Source organism: Triticum aestivum, chromosome 5B (assembly GCF_018294505.1).
Source record: "Triticum aestivum cultivar Chinese Spring chromosome 5B, IWGSC CS RefSeq v2.1, whole genome shotgun sequence".
NCBI lineage: Eukaryota > Viridiplantae > Streptophyta > Magnoliopsida > Poales > Poaceae > Triticum > Triticum aestivum.
This window is the reverse complement of record NC_057807.1, coordinates 65106688-65129656: the sequence shown is the minus strand read 5'-3', so window position 1 is coordinate 65129656 and position 22969 is coordinate 65106688.

Here is a 22969-nt window from a genome sequence, read left to right as displayed (position 1 = left end):
ACAACTACCATGAGACTGGTAAAATAGAAAACCTATCAAGGGCAAACCTTTGCCTTGCACATGGTCCACTTGAGCTAGATGATGACGATCTTCACTCCCTCAAGTTGGACCACCTTTCTTGATTGTGTTGGCTCGATGAAGACTAGATGATTGCTCCCCCATAGTCCATTATGGGTGAGCCACTCTTCGGCTCATCTTCACAAGTCCATTAACACCACAATGGATGGAAAGATTCAAGCACTTGATCTCTTCGTGATGCTCCACTTGAACTTACACACGGCAATCTTGATGACGATCACCACTTGATTTCATCCTTTCCATGGGTTGTATGATATCTTCCTCTTGATGCAAGCCCATGGATACATACCTAACCCCACATAGAACTCTCACATAGACCATGGGTTAGTACACAAAGTGCAATGGACAATGCTTACCATACCATGGGATCACTTGATCCCTCTCGGTACATCTTCTACGCTTTGTGAGTTAATCAACTTGATTCACTATTGACTTAGTCTTGATCAACCTTGAATCTTTGCAACTCTCTTCATTTGGATGATGTATTGAAGGTAAACATGAATGATCACACAACCTTCTTCTTCAAGACATTCTTGCAATAAGCTCAACACCCGCATGACCAATCTTTGGATAATTCCTTAATAGCACCTTGGTCAACTCATAAACTCCTTGAAACCAGCACATGGACTTCAAGAAAAGCCTATGGACAAATCCTTCAAATATAACTCAAGACAACCATCAGTCCATAGAGATTGTCATCAATTACCAAAACCAAACATGGGGGCACCGAATGTTCTTTCATGGTGCTATCATACATCCACGTTGATGGAGACTTCAACCCACAAAGGGCAACGGTTGCGCGAGTCCACGGAGGGCTCCACCCACGAAGGGTCCACGAAGAAGCAACCTTGTCTATCCCACCATGGCCGTCGCCCACGAAGGACTTGCCTCACTAGCGGTAGATCTTCACGAAGTATGCGATCTCCTTGCCCTTACAAACTCCTTGGTTCAACTCCACAATCTTGTCGGAGGCTCCCAAGTGACACCTAGCCAATCTAGGAGACACCACTCTCTAAGAAGTAACAAATGGTGCGTTGATGATGAACTCCTCGCTCTTGTGCTTCAAATGATAGTCTCCCCAACACTCAACTCTCTCTCATGGGATTTGGATCTGGTGGAAAGAAGATTTGAGTGGAAAGCAACTTGGGGAAGGCTAGAGATCAAGATTCATATGGTAGGAATGGAATATCTTGGTATCAACACATGAGTAGGTAGTTCTCCCTCAGAAAATGTATGTTGGAAGTGTAGGTTCAGTCTGATGGCTCTCTCCACGAATGAAGAGGAGGTGGAGGGGTATATAGCCTCCACACAAAACCTAACCGTTACACACAATTTACCAAACTTGGTGGGACCGAATCAACAAACTCGACCAGACCGATTTAGTAAATCTAGTGACCGTTAGGATTTTCGGTGGGACCGATATACAACTCAGTAGGACTGATATGATTAGGGTTAAGGCATAACGTAATCTTGGTGAGACCGATTACACAAACTCGGTGGGACTGATTTTGGTAATTAGCTAACGAGAGAGTTGGTCAAGCAAACTCGGTTGGACCGATTACACAAACTCGGTAGGACCAATTTTGGTAATGAGTCAACCAGGAAGTTTGCATTGTAATCTCGGTAGTACCGATTGCTCAAACTCGGTGAGACCGATTTTGGTAATGGACATACACAGAGAGATTACAATCCCATCTCGGTGAGACCGAGATCCCTATCGGTGAGACCGATTTGCCTAGGGTTTGTGGCAGTGGCTAAGACATCTGAACTTGGTGGCGCCGGATAGAAAGAATCGGTATGGCCGAGTTTGACTTTGGGTTTAGGTCATATGTGGATGTGAGAAAGTAGTTGAGGGTTTTGGAGCATATCACTAAGCACTGTGGAGCAAGAAACTCATTAAGCAACACCTCATCCCTTCTTGATAGTATTGGCTTTTCCTATAGACTCAATGTGATCTTGGATCACTAAAATGTAAAATGAAGAGTCTTGAGCTTGAAGCTTGAGCCAATCCCTTGTCCTTATAATCTTGAAGGATTTCCCACATCCTTTAGTCCATGCCACTCCACTGTTGAACTTATCTCAAACATACTAGATAAAAGTGTTAGTGCAACAAGAGATATGTTGACATTAATTACCAAAACCACCTATGGAGCAATTGTGCTTTCAGCTACTCATGTTGATCTCCCTAAGGAGAATTTGTTTAAATATCACCCACCTATTAAAGAAGAAATTAAAGAACTAGTCATAGCTAAAGATGAAACTATTATTTATAATGTTGCTCCAGTTGTGCCTATTGCTTACATTGAAAAGCCAACTTTCCCGATTAATATAAAAGAGCATTCTAGGGTTTAAAATGTGGTTTATGAAATCCATATCAAAGCACCTAAACCTCTTGAGCAAATTATAGTGGTTAAAGATCTCCTGGTAGAAAATATTTATGGGCATGTTATTTACTTCTATGATGAAGCTGCTAGAATTGTCAAACCTGATGAAAAAGATAAACATAGACCTATTGTTGGCATGCCTGTTGTCTCAGTTAAAATAGGAGATCCCTGTTATCAGTGTTTATGTGATTTAGGTGCTAGCGCCAGTGCTATTCCTTTTACCTTATATCAAGAAATTATGAATGACATAGCACCCACTGAAATAGAAGACATAGATGTTACTATTAAACTTGCTAATAGAGACACTATCACACCACTTGGGATTGTTAGAGATGTTGAAGTTTTTTGTGGGAAAATAAAATACTCTACTGATTTTTCTTATTCTTGGTTTCCCACAAGATGACTTTTGTCCCGTGCTACTATAGAATGTCATAAACAAACTGTTAGTGTTTGCTTTGGTGACGAGTCTCATGAATTTAATTTCTTCAAGTTTAATAAATAACCTCATAAGAAAGAATTACCTAGTAAGGATGAAATAATTGGTCTTGCTTCTATTGCCATGCCCCCTACTGATCCACTAGAACAATACTTGCTAGACCATGAAAATGATATGCATATGCATGAAAGGAATGAAATAGATAAAATCTTCTTTGAACAACGACCTCTGCTCAAACATAGTTTGCCTATTGAAACTCTAGGAGGTCCTCCTCCACCTAAAGGTGATCCTGTGTTTGAATAGAAACAATTTTCAGACACTTTGAAGTATGCTTATCCCTATGAGAAAAAGATATATCCTGTTATTATTAGTGCTAACCTTTCAGAACATGAAGAAGAAAGATTATTGAAAATTCTGAAGAAGCATTGTGCTACTATTGGATATAAACTTGATGATCTTAAGGGCATTAGTCCCACTCTCTGACAACATAAGATTAATATGGAACCTGATGCTCAATGTCGGTGTCAAAACCGGCGGATCTCGGGTAGGGGGTCCCGAACTGTGCGTCTAGGCAGATGGTAACAGAAGACAAGGGACACGATGTTTTACCCAGGTTCGGGCCCTCTTGATGGAGGTAAAACCCTACGTCCCGCTTGATTAATATTGATGATATGGGTAGTACAAGAGTGGATCTACCACGAGATCAAGGAGGCTAAACCCTAGAAGCTAGCCTATGGTATGATTGTTGTGATGGATGTCGTGTCCTACAGACTAAAGCCTCCCGGTTTATATAGACACCGGAGAGGGCTAGGGTTACACATAGTCGGTTACAATGGTAGGAGATCTACATATCCGTATCGCCAAGCTTGCCTTCCACACCAAGGAAAGTCCCATCCGGACACGGGACGGAGTCTTCAATCTTGTATCTTCGTAGTCTTGGAGTCCGGCGGACGATGATAGTCCGGCTGTCCGGACACCCCCTAGTCCAGGACTCCCTTAGTAGCCCCTGAACCTGGCTTCAATGACGATAAGTCCGGCGCGCATAATGTTCGGCATTGCAAGGCGGGTTCCTCCTTTGAATAATCCAGAGAAGATCGTGAACACCAGGATAGTGTCCGGCTCTGCAAAATAAATTCGACGTTCCACCATAGAGAGAATAATATATACACAAGTTCAATCTGCTGACGTATTTTGCGGCATGACGTCACACCACTACCAAGCCTTTACTTGAATCGTTTTTTATTATACCACCTCAGTGCGTTTAGAGAAGCGGTTTCCTTGGCACGCCTTGTCGAAGCAGAGATCGTGTTCCCCTTATTCCGGGATTCTCATCAATACGGACGTGGGTAACCCAACCGCGCCATTGATGGTGGAGCTTGGGAGATAAGCGAGTTTTACCAGGCCGGTGGGGACGTATAGTCTTCGTCCGCCTATATAAGGGGATAAGGATCCGCCTTTTCACCTACGCCTTCTTCCTCCTTTGCTTATCCATCTCCGCGCACTCGAGCTCCAGCGCCCAAGTTCGCGCATCTCATCTCAACTTTCTCCGACCATATCTAGAGCGGGAGGTAAATGGTTGGCCTCCACCATTAAGGAGGAGCACATCGCCAAGCTGCGCAGCGCCGGATACCTTTCCGGCGACATCGCGCACCGGCTGCCCGACAAGGGGCAGCTCATCCCCACCCCCAGACCCCATGAGAGGGTCGTATTTCTCCCCCATTTCCTCCGCGGACTGGACTTTCCACTTCACCCCTTTGTCCGGGGGCTCATGTTCTACTACGGCCTGGATTTCCATGATCTGGCACCGAACTTCATCCTCAACATCGCGGCGTTCATCGTTGTGTGCGAGGCCTTCCTCTGCATTCAGCCCCACTTCGGCTTGTGGCTCAAGACCTTCAACGTCAAGCCGAAGGTAGTGAAGGGCATGCAGGCGGAGTGCAGAGGCGCCATGTTGGGCAAGATGCCCAACGTCCTCTGGTTTGAAGGGGCCTTCGTGGAATCCCTCAAGGGGTGGCAGTCGGGGTGGTTCTACATCACCGAGCCGCGTGACCCTAAGTGGGCGGCGGCCCCCGAGTTCAGATCTGGCATCCCTATGTAGCTCACCTCCTGGAAAGGGAAGGGCTTTTTATGGGGCAATTCGAAGGAGCTGACGGGACTCCAAGCCTGTATCCAGAAGCTGGTGAACAAGAAGCTCAGGCTAGTTAACGTGGTCCAAGTCATGCTCGTCCGCCGGATTCTCTCATGCCAAGAACGGGCATTCGATCTGTGGGAATTTGATCCAGTACAGCACCAGGCGCAGAGCGGGCTCTTCGACACGACGTACGAAGGCGCCTGGAGGGTGCTGTTCAAGGGCGCCGAAGCCCCCACGTCCGTGATGGAAGATCGCGGCTTTCGCTCGCAGCGTCCAGCTGACGAGGTAAGTGATTCTACCACTTTACGGGACACTTGTCATTAATAGTTCGACCCTAAGCGGGTTTCAATCTCCCTTTTCCTTTGACAGGAATGGATGAAGAAGGCCGAGCAGCTCATCTGCCCGGTGTCAGGACCCCGACTCGATGCCACATAGATCTAGCATGTAACACTTCATATCACTTTGCGGCCTCACGCACGGTATTCCCACGGGTGTCGCCTTACCTTTACCCGGGACCGTTTGCGCCTTTTGGCACACGTATATGACAGTGTCGCTAGCATCCATATGATAAGGAGCCCGGGCTGACATGGCTAGTCGTAAACCCAAAGTGGCACAAACTTACAGGGACATGCATCCATGACCCAGCATCGAACATGTCGGTCATCAGCGAGTGAATCCAGGCTGTAGCACTGGGCTAGCAGGACTCCGGTGAACCGGGCTGTAGCGGGCTAACAGGACTCTAGTATTCATCGTGTGACATTTCCCCGAAGGGACAGACACAGGAACGAAGAAGGACACATGCCGGCCAGCCTAAGTGTTCCGGAGCAGTAGCAAGCTACCATGGCTCGGTGGAAACACTAGGAGACATTTCCCGGTAAGAGAGGCTACTGAAGATAAACGACTAGATAGTCAGATCCCACACATACCAAGCATTTCAATAACATACACACAATATGCTCGATATGTGCAAACACAACATGGCATCACAACATGACTCTATGACTCAAGTAATTTAATCAATAGGCTCCGAGGAGCGAGATATTACAAACATGGGTCTCATGACCCAACAATCAGAGCATACAAGTCAAAGCACAAGCGGAAGCTATCATGTCTGAGTACAGACATCTATAAATGAAAAAGGCTGAGAAGCCTGACTATCTACCAGATCCTGCCGAGGGCACAAGATCGTAGCTGAGGTAACAAGCTAAACGTCGAAGTCCACGCGGAACTACTAGCGAGACCGAAGTCTCTCTGCAAAAACATAAATAGGCAAACGTGAGTACAAATGTACCCAGCAAGACTTACATCAGAACTAACTACATATGCTTCATTATCAACAAAGGGGATGGTGGGGTTTAACTGCAGCAAGCCAGCTTTGACTCGGTGGCTATCCTGAACTACGACTGCAAGTAACTCTTTTGAGGTGGCGCACACGAGTCCACATATTCCCCATATCAATACACCACTATGGAATCGCTCCCGTCTCCCTACGAGAACGCCATCCATAGCACTCACGCTTATCTTGCGTATTTTAGAGTATCCACTTTCACTTGTCTATGAACTGATATAAGCAACCCAGAAGTCCTTTTCCGCGGACACGGCTATTTGAATAGATGATGATAACCCTGCAGGGGTGTACTTCTTCATACATGTTTCCACCACTTAGCGTCTGCACACGACATGTGCTCGGCAGACTTCAAGCGAAAACCGACGTGGGTGTAGACCACGACCTACCTAAACACTCAAGTCTCTAGTCCAGGTTTATCGCCTATTCGGGTTCCATCCATGAGGAGATCCGGCCGGAGTTTCGCTCACAGCCCCAAACGATGTGAACAGGGTTCCGTGACACCAAACGGGCGCCCGGTTTACCCGGCCACGTGCCTACCGCATCACAGCCCACCCCTACGGTCAGCGCTGTCCACGGCCTCCAGCATACTACAAACACCAGAAACTACTTGCAACTCCTGGACAGAGGACAAGGGTGAATAAGAAGTCGAGCGGGGTCATATTTCAGGGCCCAATGTATGGTAGTAGCTGAATCATGGATCACAAACACAGAACTCAGTTCCTAAGGACGGCTTCAATGAGACAACCCACCATGTACTCCTACATGGCCTCTCACCGCTACCTTTACCAAATCGTATTCACACACTTAGCTCACACACAGTAGGACATGTTCACACACCTCTGATTCATCCCCGATGAATCAGACCTGACTCAACTCTAAGCAATAGCAGGCATGACAACAAGCATGAATGAGTAGGCACATCAGGGCTCAAACAATTCCTACTCATGCTAGTGGGTTTCATCTATTTACTGTGGCAATGACAGGTCATGCAAAGGATAAAGGGGTTTAGCTACCGCAGCAAGTAACAAAATGTCGTTGTTGTCCTAATGCAGTAAAAGAGAGCAGGAGCGAGAGAGTGGGATTGTATCGGAATGAACAAGGGGGGTTTTGCTTGCCTGGCACTTCTGAAGATAACATTGAGTCTTCATCAGTGTCAACGATCACATCATCGGTATCACGTCTATCGAGAGGGGATAAATACCGGCAACACAGAAGGGAACACAATCAATGCAATGCACAATATGATGCATGATCATGACATGGCAAAATGAATGTGTTTTGGGCTAATGCAACTAGCAAGAGATTAAATGAAGTTGGTTTGAATACAAGATTCAAATTCAAACTCCATATGTGATTATTCAAATGCCATTTAATTGATTTGTGCTAAACAGCAGCTATAAGTTGTTCTAACATGCATGAAAATGGTACAGATGGATTCCTTGAATTTTTCTGATAATTTTTCATATATAAATTATTTAATTTGGAGTTACGGTTAATTTTCTATGATTTATTGAAGTTTTAGCTATTTTCTGGAATTATTAAATCATTTAAGATTATTTAAATTCCAGAAAGGAATTATTGCATCATCATGACGTCGGCATGACGTCAGCAAGTCAAAGGCGTCGACCAGGTCAAACCTGACCAGTGGGGTCCACTGGTCAGTGACCCAGTCAACTAACCAAGTTAGTTAGCCCTAACTAACTTAGTTAGCCGGGCGGGGCCCGCATGTCAGTGGCTCACCTAATTAACTAGGTTAATTAACACGAACTAACCTAGCACTAACTAAGCAGGCGCCTGGGCCCACACGTCAGGGGGTCAAACCCCGGGTCAACTCGCCGGAGTTGACCCGCGGCTCGTCGCCGGCGGAGCCAGAGACGGCGGAGGGGGTCGGAAATCCTCCTCCGGCGACCAAAACAGCGGCAGCGATCACCTACGCGTAGCTGGCGCTCAGCCGCATCCATCTAGGCAGGCGGGAGGGGCTGAGGTCGAACGGGCTCGCCAGAATCGAGCTCGCGGCGGCGGCCGGAGCTCGGGGTTGGTGCGGGTTGGCGCTAGGGGGCACGGCAGGTCGCACGGGTGGGCGCGCTCGGCTCCTGGAAGGGTGCTGAGCACGTTGCCGTGCTCGGGAGTTAGCTACGGTGGCTCTAGCACCGACTGCGTCATCGCCGGCGGCGAGGAACTGTCGGCTCCGACAGTCGGGGTGGTTAGAAGGCACGGACGGGCACAGGGAGAGAGGGGAAATGGACAGGGGCTCACGAGGGGTCGGGAGGGAAGCTCGGTGGGCTCGGGGAGGCCTCTGCAACGGCGAATTGACGACGGCGATCTCCGGGCACCGGAGATGAGGACGACGATGCTCCGGTCGACTGCGGCCTCCTCTGGTCGCGTGCGTCGCGTGTGTAGCTCCACGGGGTCAGGGCGGAGCTCAGGGATGCATAGTGGGAGCGAGGGGGTGGCTATGGCCCCGGTAAACGGCGTCGGCGGCGATGGGCTCCGCTCGGGCGCGTGAGGGAGAGAGAGCAGAGGAGGGGGAGGAGCGAGGGAGAGCGCGAGGGGTTCCAGGGAGAGTGAGAGAGAGGCCAGGGGTGTCGTGGCGTCTCCAGGCGCATCGAGGAGGGAGGCAACCAGGCAGGAGGTGGCGCACGGCGGCGCGCGCGGCCGACAGGCAGCTGCCTGCCTGCTCTGGCGGGAGGAAGCAGGTGGCTGGCACGGGCCAGCACAGTGCTGGGCCGGCCAGCGGGCTGCCAGGTAAGGTCAGGTAAACCTTTCTCTCTCCCTTTTTTATTACTATTTCCTATTTTCTGTAATTGTGTTTGGATTTATTAAAAATGCCAGAGCATTTCCAAAAATCATGCAACTGACTGTGGCCACTGTTTGGAATATTTCCAACAGTAAACATTTCAGTTTGTGAATATTTGAGCATTTAAAATATTATTAGCAATTAAATGCCCAAATGCAAATACTATATAATTTAATTCAAAAATCCAGGAATAGCCTATAAATATGTTCATCATTTTTGGAAGAGGTTTTCACCTTTAACAGAAATTATGAACATTTCCAAAGGGCATTCTGGGTTATTGAAAATATTTTTATTGAACCTAGTTAAATTTCATTTGGTGCTAGGGTTTCAACAATCCCCATTTCAAATTTCTTTGGAATTTAAACATGATGGCATGATGAACAAGCAAAGTCAAGCAAGGGCTGAACTGGGGCTGTGACAACTCACCCCCACTAAACAAAAATCTCGTCCCGAGATTCAAGACGTGAGGTAAGAAGACAGAGGGGACACGGAACTGACACAGTCTTCATGATCCATTATCCTCCTCAAAGATCTTGATTCATTGCTTCAAATTGATCTCGATGTCTTCGCTTTCGAGATCTTCCTCCAACACGAGGACAACAGAAAGAAACTCTACAGGAATCGATCTTCTCGAAGATCGAGCAACTCACGGAATGAGACATAGCAACCTCTCTCGAGCTGAGGGACGAAGCACACATCCATAAGAATGGAGTGAGGCAGATGACGAAGGTTCACTAGGTAGACAATAATTCCACACTTAAGAAGGTGGTAAACGATTGCCAACGTAGCGAGGAGTTGAGTTGCCATGATACCATAACGATGCACCTTAGGGAAGGTGACTCGTAGAAATATCTCTTTAAGTGGCAAAAGAATTACTTTTGATTCAGAGATCATTGAAACTCTTTAAACCAGCCTAAGACAATTCTCGAGCGATCGTTTGGAGGGGGTCGGTAGAATGGCATACTCGGACTTGGATGATGTGGATTACCTTGTTGAAGACAACGTAATGGATGAATTTGCTTACCACCGGAAATGGAAGAGACCCATGGTAGAATGGCACATTGGCGGTGCAAGCTGGAACAAAATGCAAATGCTGGGAATGATTCTGGTAACTGGGGAAGAACCCAACACTAGAGAGTTAATTCACTGGTTGAAAAGGTCATAGCATTGCCGAGGAAACTGAGAGCAAACCCAGTTAGTGCCGATGATAACACGTAGCGCTTGTGCATGCTCTCAAGAACTTGAGCATTTCCACATTCATCAAGGTTTTACCAATATCCGTGTCAAGGGTCCGGTAGCACAACTTACTACCATGATGAATGGTGATGGAGGATGCAGATGCAAAGGAAGATAACACTTTCTCAGTTTTCACCTTAGCGAGGCCAAGGAAACAAAATCTAGATGATCGACCGAGAGACATTTAGCACTCCGCTTCTAATGTTCTCCTTGACGTGCTAGTGTATCCCATTCATAGATATGGTTTGATAACTAGAACATCAAGTAAAAGGTCGGACTTCGGGAACACAATAATCATAAGGCACAACTAGGAAGTAAATCCTACGAAGTCCTTATGGGAAGGTGGCCAACTGCTTCAATCAAGATACCACAATAATAGGTCCTTCGGCTGGGTGGTGCTGGCCACGACATCCACTTTACCGGTTATCGAGGGACCAATATTATAGTTCTTGGGAAATGTTCCAAACCATCATATCTGCCTGAGATTCAGATCTAGTTGGTGTCAGGATATTCCAGACTCATCGAGTCTAGGAAGAAAATGAAAGTTTGCAACACAAATCGACGAGATGACGTTGCGGGATTCTCGGGAGATGAACTACGATAGCAAGCTCCAAAACATGAGCTGGTTCTGCTACAAACATGTGAACATGTTGTCCAAGACAAGCATGATCACAAGGTAGTCTTATAATAAAACACTACCGAGTTCAGGAGGGGGAACCATCATTAATGACATCGAAGTCTCCACGCGTGGAAGTCCAAAGAGTTCACCTTGGACAGACTCCTTTATCTTTGAACAACTCAATCAGTGGCTTGGTGTGCTAGGATATACATATAGAATGGAGGTTGCAAATCTCCAGACCACAGAATACTTCGCACGTATGCATGACTGACTTGGGATGATTCCAGAGGAAGCAAAACTAACTTTCTCAAATTCACGGCGGCATCTTTCACCAAATGCACGTGTATAAAAGGAAGTCACTCCTTTCATCAACAAATACTTCATGAGCTAGCATGAAGAAAATGCTTTCAAAAGTTTCCAACACTAGCTTAATGTCCAACAAAATTATGGAGGAGATAAGGATGTTGTCAATGGGGTCAACAACAATTCATCTGGGTTCCTTTTAAAAGGAATTCCATAGTTAAGTGAACAAGTGATAGCATTGGTCAGGCCAAAGATGTAATGGTGTATGCTCGAGGGATCAACCACGAACAAGACAACATTACGAGCATCATTGGTATTGATTTGATTTGACGATAGCCCACACTCAAATCAAAGGATTGATAAGGCAATAGGTCCAGCAACTGATCACAGGGACCAACCGATGAAGATATCATCTTTCTTCAACACACACTACACAAGAATATCCCTTTGGAACGAACTAAGTCAGACAAGCTTTTACCTTCCAACTCTCCAAGTTGTTGTCTAGCTTAACCAACTAGCTCAGGGATATCCATCACAGATTCTTGGAGAAAGGGTGGTTTACAATAAACCAACTTGATCACGAGCTCAACATAGCGGTCGGGTGACAACCTGGTAGTACTTCCGAGAAGATCTTCGGAAAATCACGAACCACCGATATGTTACTAAGCTCGAGAACAATCTTGCTTTTCGGGGCAAGATGATATGATCAAGTGAGCGAGGGCTTGACAAGATCCTAATTCATCAATCGAAGGGTGCACCGAAATAAGGACTAGGTAGCACGATCAGTCTTAGAAGGATGATTCAAAAACCAACATACTAAGAATGAAATTATTATCCTTTAACTACCAAGCAACGAGGTTGCTGGGAGTATTGATCTCACACATCACAACTCATTTGTCGGTATTCCGGTTGCATCAACACGAGGGCCGAGGAATGACTAATGATGGTGAGAAGTATCACTGTACCAAGAGTTCATAGGATGGTGTGCAATTCCTATAACAATCTCGATATAGAATAAGGTAATACTCCAAGGTAGAACAGAACCAAAAGCTGGATTAGCAATTAGATCTGCGGAGCACAACTTCTTTGACCCAATCCTGGATATGGAAGAGGTACTGGAGTTTGTTTCTCCAAGTCATTCAGGACAGAATGGCTTGACGGACCACAAGAGTAATAGGCATCGATAAACGAACGCACGCATACTCTTTACTATCAATTGATAGACGAGGGTCAGAATGCAACTACGGAGAACAACTCAAAGGAACATATAATTTTCTGAGTTGTGGATGCATAGATTAGTATGTCGAACCAAGTTCAACATATTTCTTCCGGATAACCCATGCAGAAAGGTAGAACTGGCAGAGTCACGATTTATGAATGGAGAACTCCTCAAGAGTACTCTAATTGTGATCTTTTGATCCAATAAACATCTGCCATAAGCGGTTCATAGTATTTGGAAGAAGGAAATACCACGGACCTCGAGGACTATCGCAAAGTTACTAATATCCTGAAGGAACTAGCAAACACTATCAACATGAAGTAAGTAGAGTGAATCTCGGGTTCAAAGCCCAAGGAATAGAATACCTACTACTAAGTGGCATCACGGGATGCTTTCGAGAATAAAAGCCAGAATCATCACACTGGGGATCACAAAACATTGCTAGATTACTAGGTGACTCCCTAAACACCTAGGGCCATAATAGTATCTCCAACATATATGTCAAGGTAACGGAGTACCTCAACTCACTGATTAGTGTGGTTAATCTGGCCCATGGGAACATTGAAACAGGAAGAAAGGATTTGCAATTGCATCAGACTACTTAGAAACTTGGGATGACTCGGACAGCATAACGGCTGTAAATGCTCAGAAAAGATTTGAGACATTCACAAAAATGGTGGCATAACCACTCAGAAGCACAATATCAAGGTCTCGAGATCAATAATTAACATACAGAAGTAGTAGGAACTGAAACGAGGCTTAAGTCCAACAATCTTATAAGTCTACGGATTAGTAACACGTGATCCTGATGGAAAGAAGAGATAGCCTAGTTCTTAATCCCCGCAGGAAAGATAAGATGACTCAGATCAGAAGGCATAAGGTATAAGGAGTAAAAAGAGCCTTACGTTCCATCCCACAATCAATTCCCTTATATAACTAAAGAATTTCTAGACTCAACTTCGACCAGTTTGGCTTGGTAATCCTACAGGCAGTCAAGCTCTGATACCAACGCTGTCAGGACCCCGACTCGATGCCACATAGATCTAGCATGTAACACTTCATATCACTTTGCGGCCTCACGCACGGTATTCCCACGGGTGTCGCCTTACCTTTACCCGGGACCATTTGCGCCTTTTGGCACACGTATATGACAGTGTCGCTAGCATCCATATGATAAGGAGCCCGGGCTGACATGGCTAGTCGTAAACCCAAAGTGGCACAAACTTACAGGGACAGGCATCCATGACCCAGCATCGAACGTGTCGGTCATCAGCGAGTGAATCCAGGCTGTAGCACTGGGCTAGCAGGACTCCGGTGAACCAGGCTGTAGCGGGCTAACAGGACTCTGGTATTCATCGCGTGACATTTCCCTGAAGGGACAGACACAGGAACGAAGAAGGACACATGCCGGCCAGCCTAAGTGTTCTGGAGCAGTAGCAAGCTACCATGGCTCGGTGGAAACACTAGGAGACATTTCCCGGTAAGAGAGGCTACTGAAGATAAACGACTAGATAGTCAGATCCCACACATACCAAGCATTTCAATAACATACACACAATATGCTCGATATGTGCAAACACAACATGGCATCACAACATGACTCTATGACTCAAGTAATTTAATCAATAGGCTCCGAGGAGCGAGATATTACAAACATGGGTCTCATGACCCAACAATCAGAGCATACAAGTCAAAGCACAAGCGGAAGCTATCATGTCTGAGTACAGACATCTATAAATGAAAAAGGCTGAGAAGCCTGACTATCTACCAGATCCTGCCGAGGGCACAAGATCGTAGCTGAGGTAACAAGCTAAACGTCGAAGTCCACGCGGAACTACTAGCGAGACCGAAGTCTCTCTGCAAAAACATAAATAGGCAAACGTGAGTACAAATGTACCCAGCAAGACTTACATTAGAACTAACTACATATGCTTCATTATCAACAAAGGGGATGGTGGGGTTTAACTGCAGCAAGCCAGCTTTGACTCGGTGGCTATCCTGAACTACGACTGCAAGTAACTCTTTTGAGGTGGCGCACACGAGTCCACATATTCCCCATATCAATACACCACTATGGAATCGCTCCCGTCTCCCTACGAGAACGCCATCCATAGCACTCACGCTTATCTTGCGTATTTTAGAGTATCCACTTTCACTTGTCTATGAACTGATATAAGCAACCCAGAAGTCCTTTTCCGCGGACACGGCTATTCGAATAGATGATGTTAACCCTGCAGGGGTGTACTTCTTCATACATGTTTCCACCACTTAGCGTCTGCACACGACATGTGCTCGGCAGACTTCAAGCGAAAGCCGACGTGGGTGTAGACCACGACCTACCTAAACACTCAAGTCTCTAGTCCAGGTTTATCGCCTATTCGGGTTCCATCCATGAGGAGATCCGACCGGAGTTTCGCTCACAGCCCCAAACGATGTGAACAGGGTTCCCGAGATACCAAACGGGCATCCGGTACACCGTGCCACGTACCTACCGCATCACAGCCCACCCCTACGGTCAGCGCTGTCCACGGCCTCCAGTAAGCTACAAACACCAGAAACTACTTGCAACTCCTGGACAGAGGACTAGGATGAATAAGAAGTCGAGCGGGGTCATATTTCAGGGCCCAATGCATGGTAGTAGCTGAATCATGGATCACAAACACAGAACTCAGTTCCTAAGGACGGCTTCAATGAGACAACCCACCATGTACTCCTACATGGCCTCTCACCGCTACCTTTACCAAATCGTATTCACACACTTAGCTCACACACAGTAGGACATGTTCACACACCTCTGATTCATCCCCGATGAATCAGACCTGACTCAACTCTAAGCAATAGCAGGCATGACAACAAGCATGAATGAGTAGGCACATCAGGGCTCAAACAATTCCTACTCATGCTAGTGGGTTTCATCTATTTACTGTGGCAATGACAGGTCATGCAAAGGATAAAGGGGTTCAGCTACCGCAGCAAGTAACAAAATGTCGTTGTTGTCCTAATGCAGTAAAAGAGAGCAGGAGCGAGAGAGTGGGATTGTATCGGAATGAACAAGGGGGGTTTTGCTTGCCTGGCACTTCTGAAGATAACATTGAGTCTTCATCAGTGTCAACGATCACATCATCGGTATCACGTCTATCGAGAGGGGATAAATACCGGCAACACAGAAGGGAACACAATCAATGCAATGCACAATATGATGCATGATCATGACATGGAAAAATGAATGTGTTTTGGGCTAATGCAACTAGCAACAGATTAAATGAAGTTGGTTTGAATACAAGATTCAAATTCAAACTCCATATGTGATTATTCAAATGCCATTTAATTGATTTGTGCTAAACAGCAGCTATAAGTTGTTCTAACATGCATGAAAATGGTACAGATGGATTCCTTGAATTTTTCTGATAATTTTTCATATATAAATTATTTAATTTGGAGTTACGGTTAATTTTCTATGATTTATTGAAGTTTTAGCTATTTTCTGGAATTATTAAATCATTTAAGATTATTTAAATTCCAGAAAGGAATTATTGCGTCATCATGACGTCGGCATGACGTCAGCAAGTCAAAGGCGTCGACCAGGTCAAACCTGACCAGTGGGGTCCACTGGTCAGTGACCCAGTCAACTAACCAAGTTAGTTAGCCCTAACTAACTTAGTTAGCCGGGCGGGGCCCGCATGTCAGTGGCTCACCTAATTAACTAGGTTAATTAACACGAACTAACCTAGCACTAACTAAGCAGGCGCCTGGGCCCACACGTCAGGGGGTCAAACCCCGGGTCAACTCGCCGGAGTTGACCCGCGGCTCGTCGCCGGCGGAGCCAGAGACGGCGGAGGGGGTCGGAAATCCTCCTCCGGCGACCAAAACAGCGGCAGCGATCACCTACGCGTAGCTGGCGCTCAGCCGCATCCATCTAGGCAGGCGGGAGGGGCTGAGGTCGAACGGGCTCGCCGGAATCGATCTCGCGGCGGCGGCCGGAGCTCGGGGTTGGTGCGGGTTGGCGCTAGGGGGCACGGCAGGTCGCACGGGTGGGCGCGCTCGGCTCCTGGAAGGGTGCTGAGCACGTTGCCGTGCTCGGGAGTTAGCTACGATGGCTCTAGCACCGACTGCGTCATCGCCGGCGGCGAGGAACTGTCGGCTCCGACGGTCGGGGTGGTTAGAAGGCACGGACGGGCACGTGGAGAGAGGGGAAATGGACAGGGGCTCACGAGGGGTCGGGAGGGAAGCTCGGTGGGCTCGGGGAGGCCTCTGCAACGGCGAATTGACGACGGCGATCTCCGGGCACCGGAGATGAGGACGACGACGCTCCGGTCGACTGCGGCCTCCTCTGGTCGCGTGCGTCGCGTGTGTAGCTCCACGGGGTCAGGGCGGAGCTCAGGGATGCATAGTGGGAGCGAGGGGGTGGCTGTGGCCCCGGTAAACGGCGTCGGCGGCGATGGGCTCCGCTCGGGCGCGTGAGGGAGAGAGAGCAGAGGAGGGGGAGGAGCGAGGGAGAGCGCGAGGGGTTCCAGGGAGAGTGAGAGAGAGGCCAGGGGTGTCGTGGCGTCTCCAGGCGCATCGAGGAGGGAGGCAACCAGGCAGGAGGTGCCTGCCTGCTCTGGCGGGAGGAAGCAGGTGGCTGGCACGGGCCAGCACAGTGCTGGGCCGGCCAGCGGGCTGCCAGGTAAGGTCAGGTAAACCTTTCTCTCTCCCTTTTTTATTACTATTTCCTATTTTCTGTAATTGTGTTTGGATTTATTAAAAATGCCAGAGCATTTCCAAAAATCATGCAACTGACTGTGGCCACTGTTTGGAATATTTCCAACAGTAAACATTTCAGTTTGTGAATATTTGAGCATTTAAAATATTATTAGCAATTAAATGCCCAAATGCAAATACTATATAATTTAATTCAAAAATCCAGGAATAGCCTATAAATATGTTCATCATTTTTGGAAGAGGTTTTCACCTTTAACAGAAATTATGAACATTTCCAAAGGGCATTCTGGGTTATTGAAAATATTTTTATTGAACCTAGTTAAATTTCATTTGGTGCTAGGGTTTCAACAATCCCCATTTCAAATTTCTTTGGAATTTAAACATGATGGCATGATGAACAAGCAAAGTCAAGCAAGGGCTGAACTGGGGCTGTGACACCCGGCTCCCATGCCAGAAGGCCCAGTGGACGCCCGTCTAGCGGGGCTGCTGGTTCCGGCACCACACGTGGTGCCGGAGAAGAAGGCCAAGAAGGTGGCCACGGGTACTCGAAAGAGTTCCCGTTTTCAGGTGTCCGACGACTCCGAGGCGGATTCCTCCCCCGAAGATGAGGAGGAGGAAGAAGACTCTCTCCCAGAGGAGGGAGAGAGAAAGAGGAAGGCCTCCCCAATAGGGGAGGCCGAAGGGTCCAAGAGGGGAAGAACTATTCCCCCGGACAGCTCCGCCAACACCAATGTTAGCGAGGAAGAGTGGCCCTCCAGGGCCAGGCCTCAGGCGAGATCGTAAGTATCCGGATCCCTGAATGATCTGCAATTTCTTTTGTGTCACATAGTGTCCTTCTAATGCCGCATACTGCCTGCAGTCCGGCCGACGATGATCTCCCTGCTTCGTCGAGCGGCTCGTTGGCTGCGTCGGATGTGGATTCCATTCCGACTGCCTCCACCCCTCGCGCCGCTGAGGATGCCGAGGTGGGATCCCAGGAAGGGACCCATCAGGAGGAGGCTCCGGAGGCGCCGCAAGGCAGCCTCCCGGACTTTGCGCCGGACTCTATGCCGGAACCTGCAGTGGTTCCAGAGTCCGGCAGGCGGCCCCTTCGCAAGAAGGGCAAGACCGTGACACCGGCGGCCCCCGTCCAACCGGAGGCGCCGGACAACTTGTTGGAGGCGCTCAAAGGCGCTTCCATCGAGGAAGAACACCGCACTATCATGAGTGCGGTGATTCAGAAGGTTCAGCTCGCCAAGAGCGGGCTGACCAAAGCCTGCAGCAGCCTTCTAACAGGCTTTGAGGTAAGAAGTTAAAATTATGTAATGTAATACCGCATAGACAGTAGCCCCTGATGCTCGGTTCGGTGTTCAGAAAGAAAAGCCGGACTGAGGATCTAAAAAGATATATGCAGGGTTGTTAAAAATTATGTCAATATAGGTTTGCAGGTTGCGCTGCTGACCTCTGCTGCACTGACTGCGGAGGTCGGTGCATTGAAGCAGGAGCTCGAGCGGTCCGAGCAAGAGCTCGGCCGTGCCAAGAAGCAGCTCGAGGACAAAGAAGGTGAGTAACACCACTTTGAAAAATTTACCTTACAGAAAAGGATTTAGGTTGCAATAAAAATAACAAGGATATCGTGGGTACTGCAGGGGCCACAAATGAGGTGGCAACCCTGAAGGAAGCTGTGTCCGTGGCCGAACGCAATGCGGCCGCGGAACGGGCAGAGCGAGAGAAGCAGGAGGCGCGGGTGGCGGAGGTGCGGCAAGAGCTCCAGGCTCTCATGGACAAGCATGAGAGTTTGGAGCGCGACTCAAAGACTCGAGAGTCCGAGCTCGCCTCGGCTCTCGAAAGTGCCAAGTCCGCCAAGGCTGAGGCCCGTAAGGCCCTTCAGGAAGTTGAAGATGTGAAGAAAATAGCGGCAGGTAAGGCATTTTTCATGCAAAGCAGGCATGTTAATGTAAACTACCTGACACTTACCCGAATTCGGAGCTCTCCAGGGGCATTTGCAAATCTGCCTCGCAGTGTATCCGATGCCGCCGCATTCTACTGTGGTGAGGAGGGGAGCTCAACGGAGAAGGTCTTCTGGTCTCAGTACGCTGAGGCCGGCCATCCGGTGCCCCCTAGCGACCAGCTGAAGCAGCTGGCCGAGCTCCACAAGGTGGCAGAGGAGGCCATGAAGGGCCTCATAGTCCGGCCGTGGCCTGGAGGGGCCATGCCTGGGAGCTACTTCGGCCTCGTGCGGCGGCTGGTGGATGCGTGCCCTTTGTTGGAGGTCATCAAGCGCTCTGCCTGTATTGAAGGTGCTTGTCGGGCCCTTGCCTGCGCAAAAGTGCACTGGGGCAAGCTGGATGCGGAGAAGCTTATCACTGACGCGCCGCCAGCGGGCAAGGAGTATCGTACGCCCGAGATGTACTACAAGACTGTCCTGAAGGGTGCCCGCAAGATTGCGGATGAGTGCCCCAGAGATGTAATTGTTGAGTAGACTCGCTATGTATTATCCTGTGCGCTGAAAACTTTGTTCATATGCACTAAGCAACGCTTGTTTGATTTAAAATATTACCTTCTATGTGGCCGTTTATAAAATCTGAGAGATGGAAAGTCGTCGGCTTCAGCCCCCAAGCCACGAGTGCTGGGGTGTTCGGGATAAACTTGAGCACTCTTGTTCCCATTCTTGGGTCCATCTAGGGAGGCGCTCAACACAATGAACAAGGCAACTGGACTTATAATGCTTGAACACTCTCACTTAGCCATAGAATTCTATAATTTTAAATTTCAGCGAAGCCCCTAGTATTCGGAAGACCGAGTTCGGGGCGCTATCCACGCCTTGGCCGGACATTATCCGGTTCTTCGCTTGACGCGGCATAAGTCTTTAAGGACTCAAAAAGACCTCTCGAACAGCGACCAGTCTCTCGCCTTATCATGACAGTCAGTTTTAGCTTTCTCCACTGAGGCGCTCGCCCAGCTCAACCGGGGCGCAATCGCAGTGGTTCTCCTAGTGCCACCTTAGCCGACAGAACGGAACGTAAGGTACCAAAACGTGGGAGCCGGGCAAACCCAACTATTGACCCAAGACATGATTCAGAGCCGATTCATATAATGCTATAAGTTCGGGGTGCCGCACTTGTGAAAGTGTTCGGACTTATCACACCATAATGCGGGGAACATAAGCCCCTGGTGTATTCGGCCGTACCAAAATATACGGGTCCAAGATGTCATTTAATAAACATATGTGTAAAGTAATGCAATAACAGGCAAAAAATGCTGCATTATTTATTCAAGGAATTCTGCTATGAGTGCGGAATGATACAAATAGTGCGGTAAGCAAGGGATTGGACTAATTGAACATGTCCCCTCCAGGTGTGGGCTGCGGACTGGTGTATATAATCAAATTTAATGCTCCTAATGGAGAACACCTGAGTGTTCATCGCAGCCTTCTTTCTTCCCTGGCTGTTGCATCATGAGTTTGGCGGGTTCACCGCCGGACAGGCCCTCTGGTGAACGGGGTCCTATGTATACAAAGAAAGAAAAATAATGATAAAAAAGAGTGACACACTTGTGAGCCCCTGGTGTGGTCGAGCCGCACTCTGGGTCTGTTGTGGTCGTGCCCCTCCCCCTAGGCCCATGGTATCTCCAGAGTGTAATGATGTACGCGGAGGGTTGGTCTTGCAATTGTGCAAGGGCTGGGGTTGGGGCCGCATTGCTACGCGTGCTCGGATCGTGCCAGGTGGTCTTGGTTGATGTTGCTTCGGGCGTGTTTGGCCGTATCCGGCCGTTTAACGGTCGGACTCGAAAATTGCCTTAAAAGGCTGCTCTGTACTTCTGCCGCGAGAGCCGCTGTGTGTTCCTCCGTTCGGAGGGAGCGTTCCGTATTTCCGTTGACCGTGATGACTCCTCGAGGGCCTGGCATCTTGAGCTTTAGGTATGCGTAATGCGGCACCGCGTTGAACTTTGCGAACGCGGTTCGTCCGAGCAGAGCGTGATAGCCGCTGCAGAATGGGACTATGTCGAAGATTAACTCCTCACTCCGGAAATTGTTCGGGGATCCGAAGACCACTTCCAGTGTGACTGAGCCTGTACAATTGGCCTCAACACCTGGTATGACGCCTTTGAAGGTCGTCTTTTTAGGTTTAATCCTTGAGGGGTCTATGCCCATCTTGCGCACTGTATCCTGATAAAGCAGGTTCAGGCTACTGCCGCCGTCCATCAGGACTCTTGTGAGGTGAAATCCATCGACGATTGGGTCTAAAACCAATGCGGCGAATCCGCCATGGCGGATACTGGTCGTATGGTCTCTTCGATCGAAAGTGATCGGACAAGAGGACCATGGATTGAACTTAGGGGCGACTGGCTCCATCGCATATATGTCCCTTAGTGCACGCTTCCTCTCCCTCTTGGGTATATGGGTTGCGTATATCATGTTTACCGTTCGCACTTGTGGGGGGAAACCCTTCTGTCCTCTACTGTTCGGCGGTCGGGTCTCTTCCTCGTTGTCGCTGTGCAGCCCCTTGTCATTATTTTCGGCAATTAACTTGCCTGCCTGCTTGAATACCCAACAATCTCTGTTGGTGTGATTAGCTGGCTTTTCGGGGGTGCCATGTATCTGGCATGAGCAGTCGAGTATTCGGTCCAAATTGGACGGACCCGGAGTGGTTATTTTGAATGGCTTCTTCCGCTGACCGGGTTTAGAGCCTCGGAATCCAGCGTTAACTGCCGTATCCTCCTTGTCATCGCTGTTAACGCGGCGTTTATTTTTGCTTCGACGCGACCTGCCATTGTGGTCCTTAGTGTCTGGACTACCAGCGTTTTTGCTGAGGTTGTTGCTGCGAGCTAGCCAGCTATCCTCTCCCGCACAGAAGCGGGTCATTAGTGATGTGAGGGATGCCATGGATTTCGGCTTTTCCTGTCCTAGGTGCCGGGCTAGCCACTCGTCACGGATGTTATGTTTGAAGGCTGCGAGGGCCTCTGCATCCGGACAGTCGACGATTTGATTTTTCTTTGTTAAGAACCGTGTCCAGAATTGTCTGGCCGATTCGTCTGGCTGCTGGATTATGTGGCTTAGGTCATCGGCGTCTGGTGGCCGCACATATGTGCCCTGGAAGTTGTCGAGGAATGCGGCTTCCAGGTCCTCCCAACACCCAATTGACTCTGCGGGCAGGCTGTTAAGCCAATGCCAAGCTGGTCCTTTAAGCTTGAGCGGGAGGTATTTGATGGCGTGGAGATCGTCGCCGCGGGTCATATGGATGTGAAGGAGATAATCTTCGATCCAAACCGCGGGGTCTGTCGTGCCATCGTAGGATTCAATGTTTACGGGTTTAAACCCTTCAGGGATTTGATGATCCATTACTTCGTCAGTGAAGCATAGTGGGTGTGCGGCGCCTCTATATTGAGCAATATCATGACGTAGCTCAAGGGAGCGTTGCCTGCTGTGTTCGGCCCGGCCGGAGTTGTTGTATCCGGCTCGACGGTATTCGTCGTGGGTCGTGGGGCGTCCACGTGATCCATAGATAGATCTGGATTGTCTTTCCCTATCCTCCAGTATGTCCTGCAAGTCCGGCGCGTTCCCTCGTGGCTTCGTACTTTTCGAGCGATGCTGGGGTACGGTCTTGATGGAAGGCCTGGATGCCTCTCTGTCGCGACCACGGGGTGGTCGGTCGGCCGTATTGTGCGCTGGTGATGAGGGTATGTATGCTTCCTCCTCTAATTGGGGGAGCAACTTGTGTTTTGGGTAGCTCTTGGAG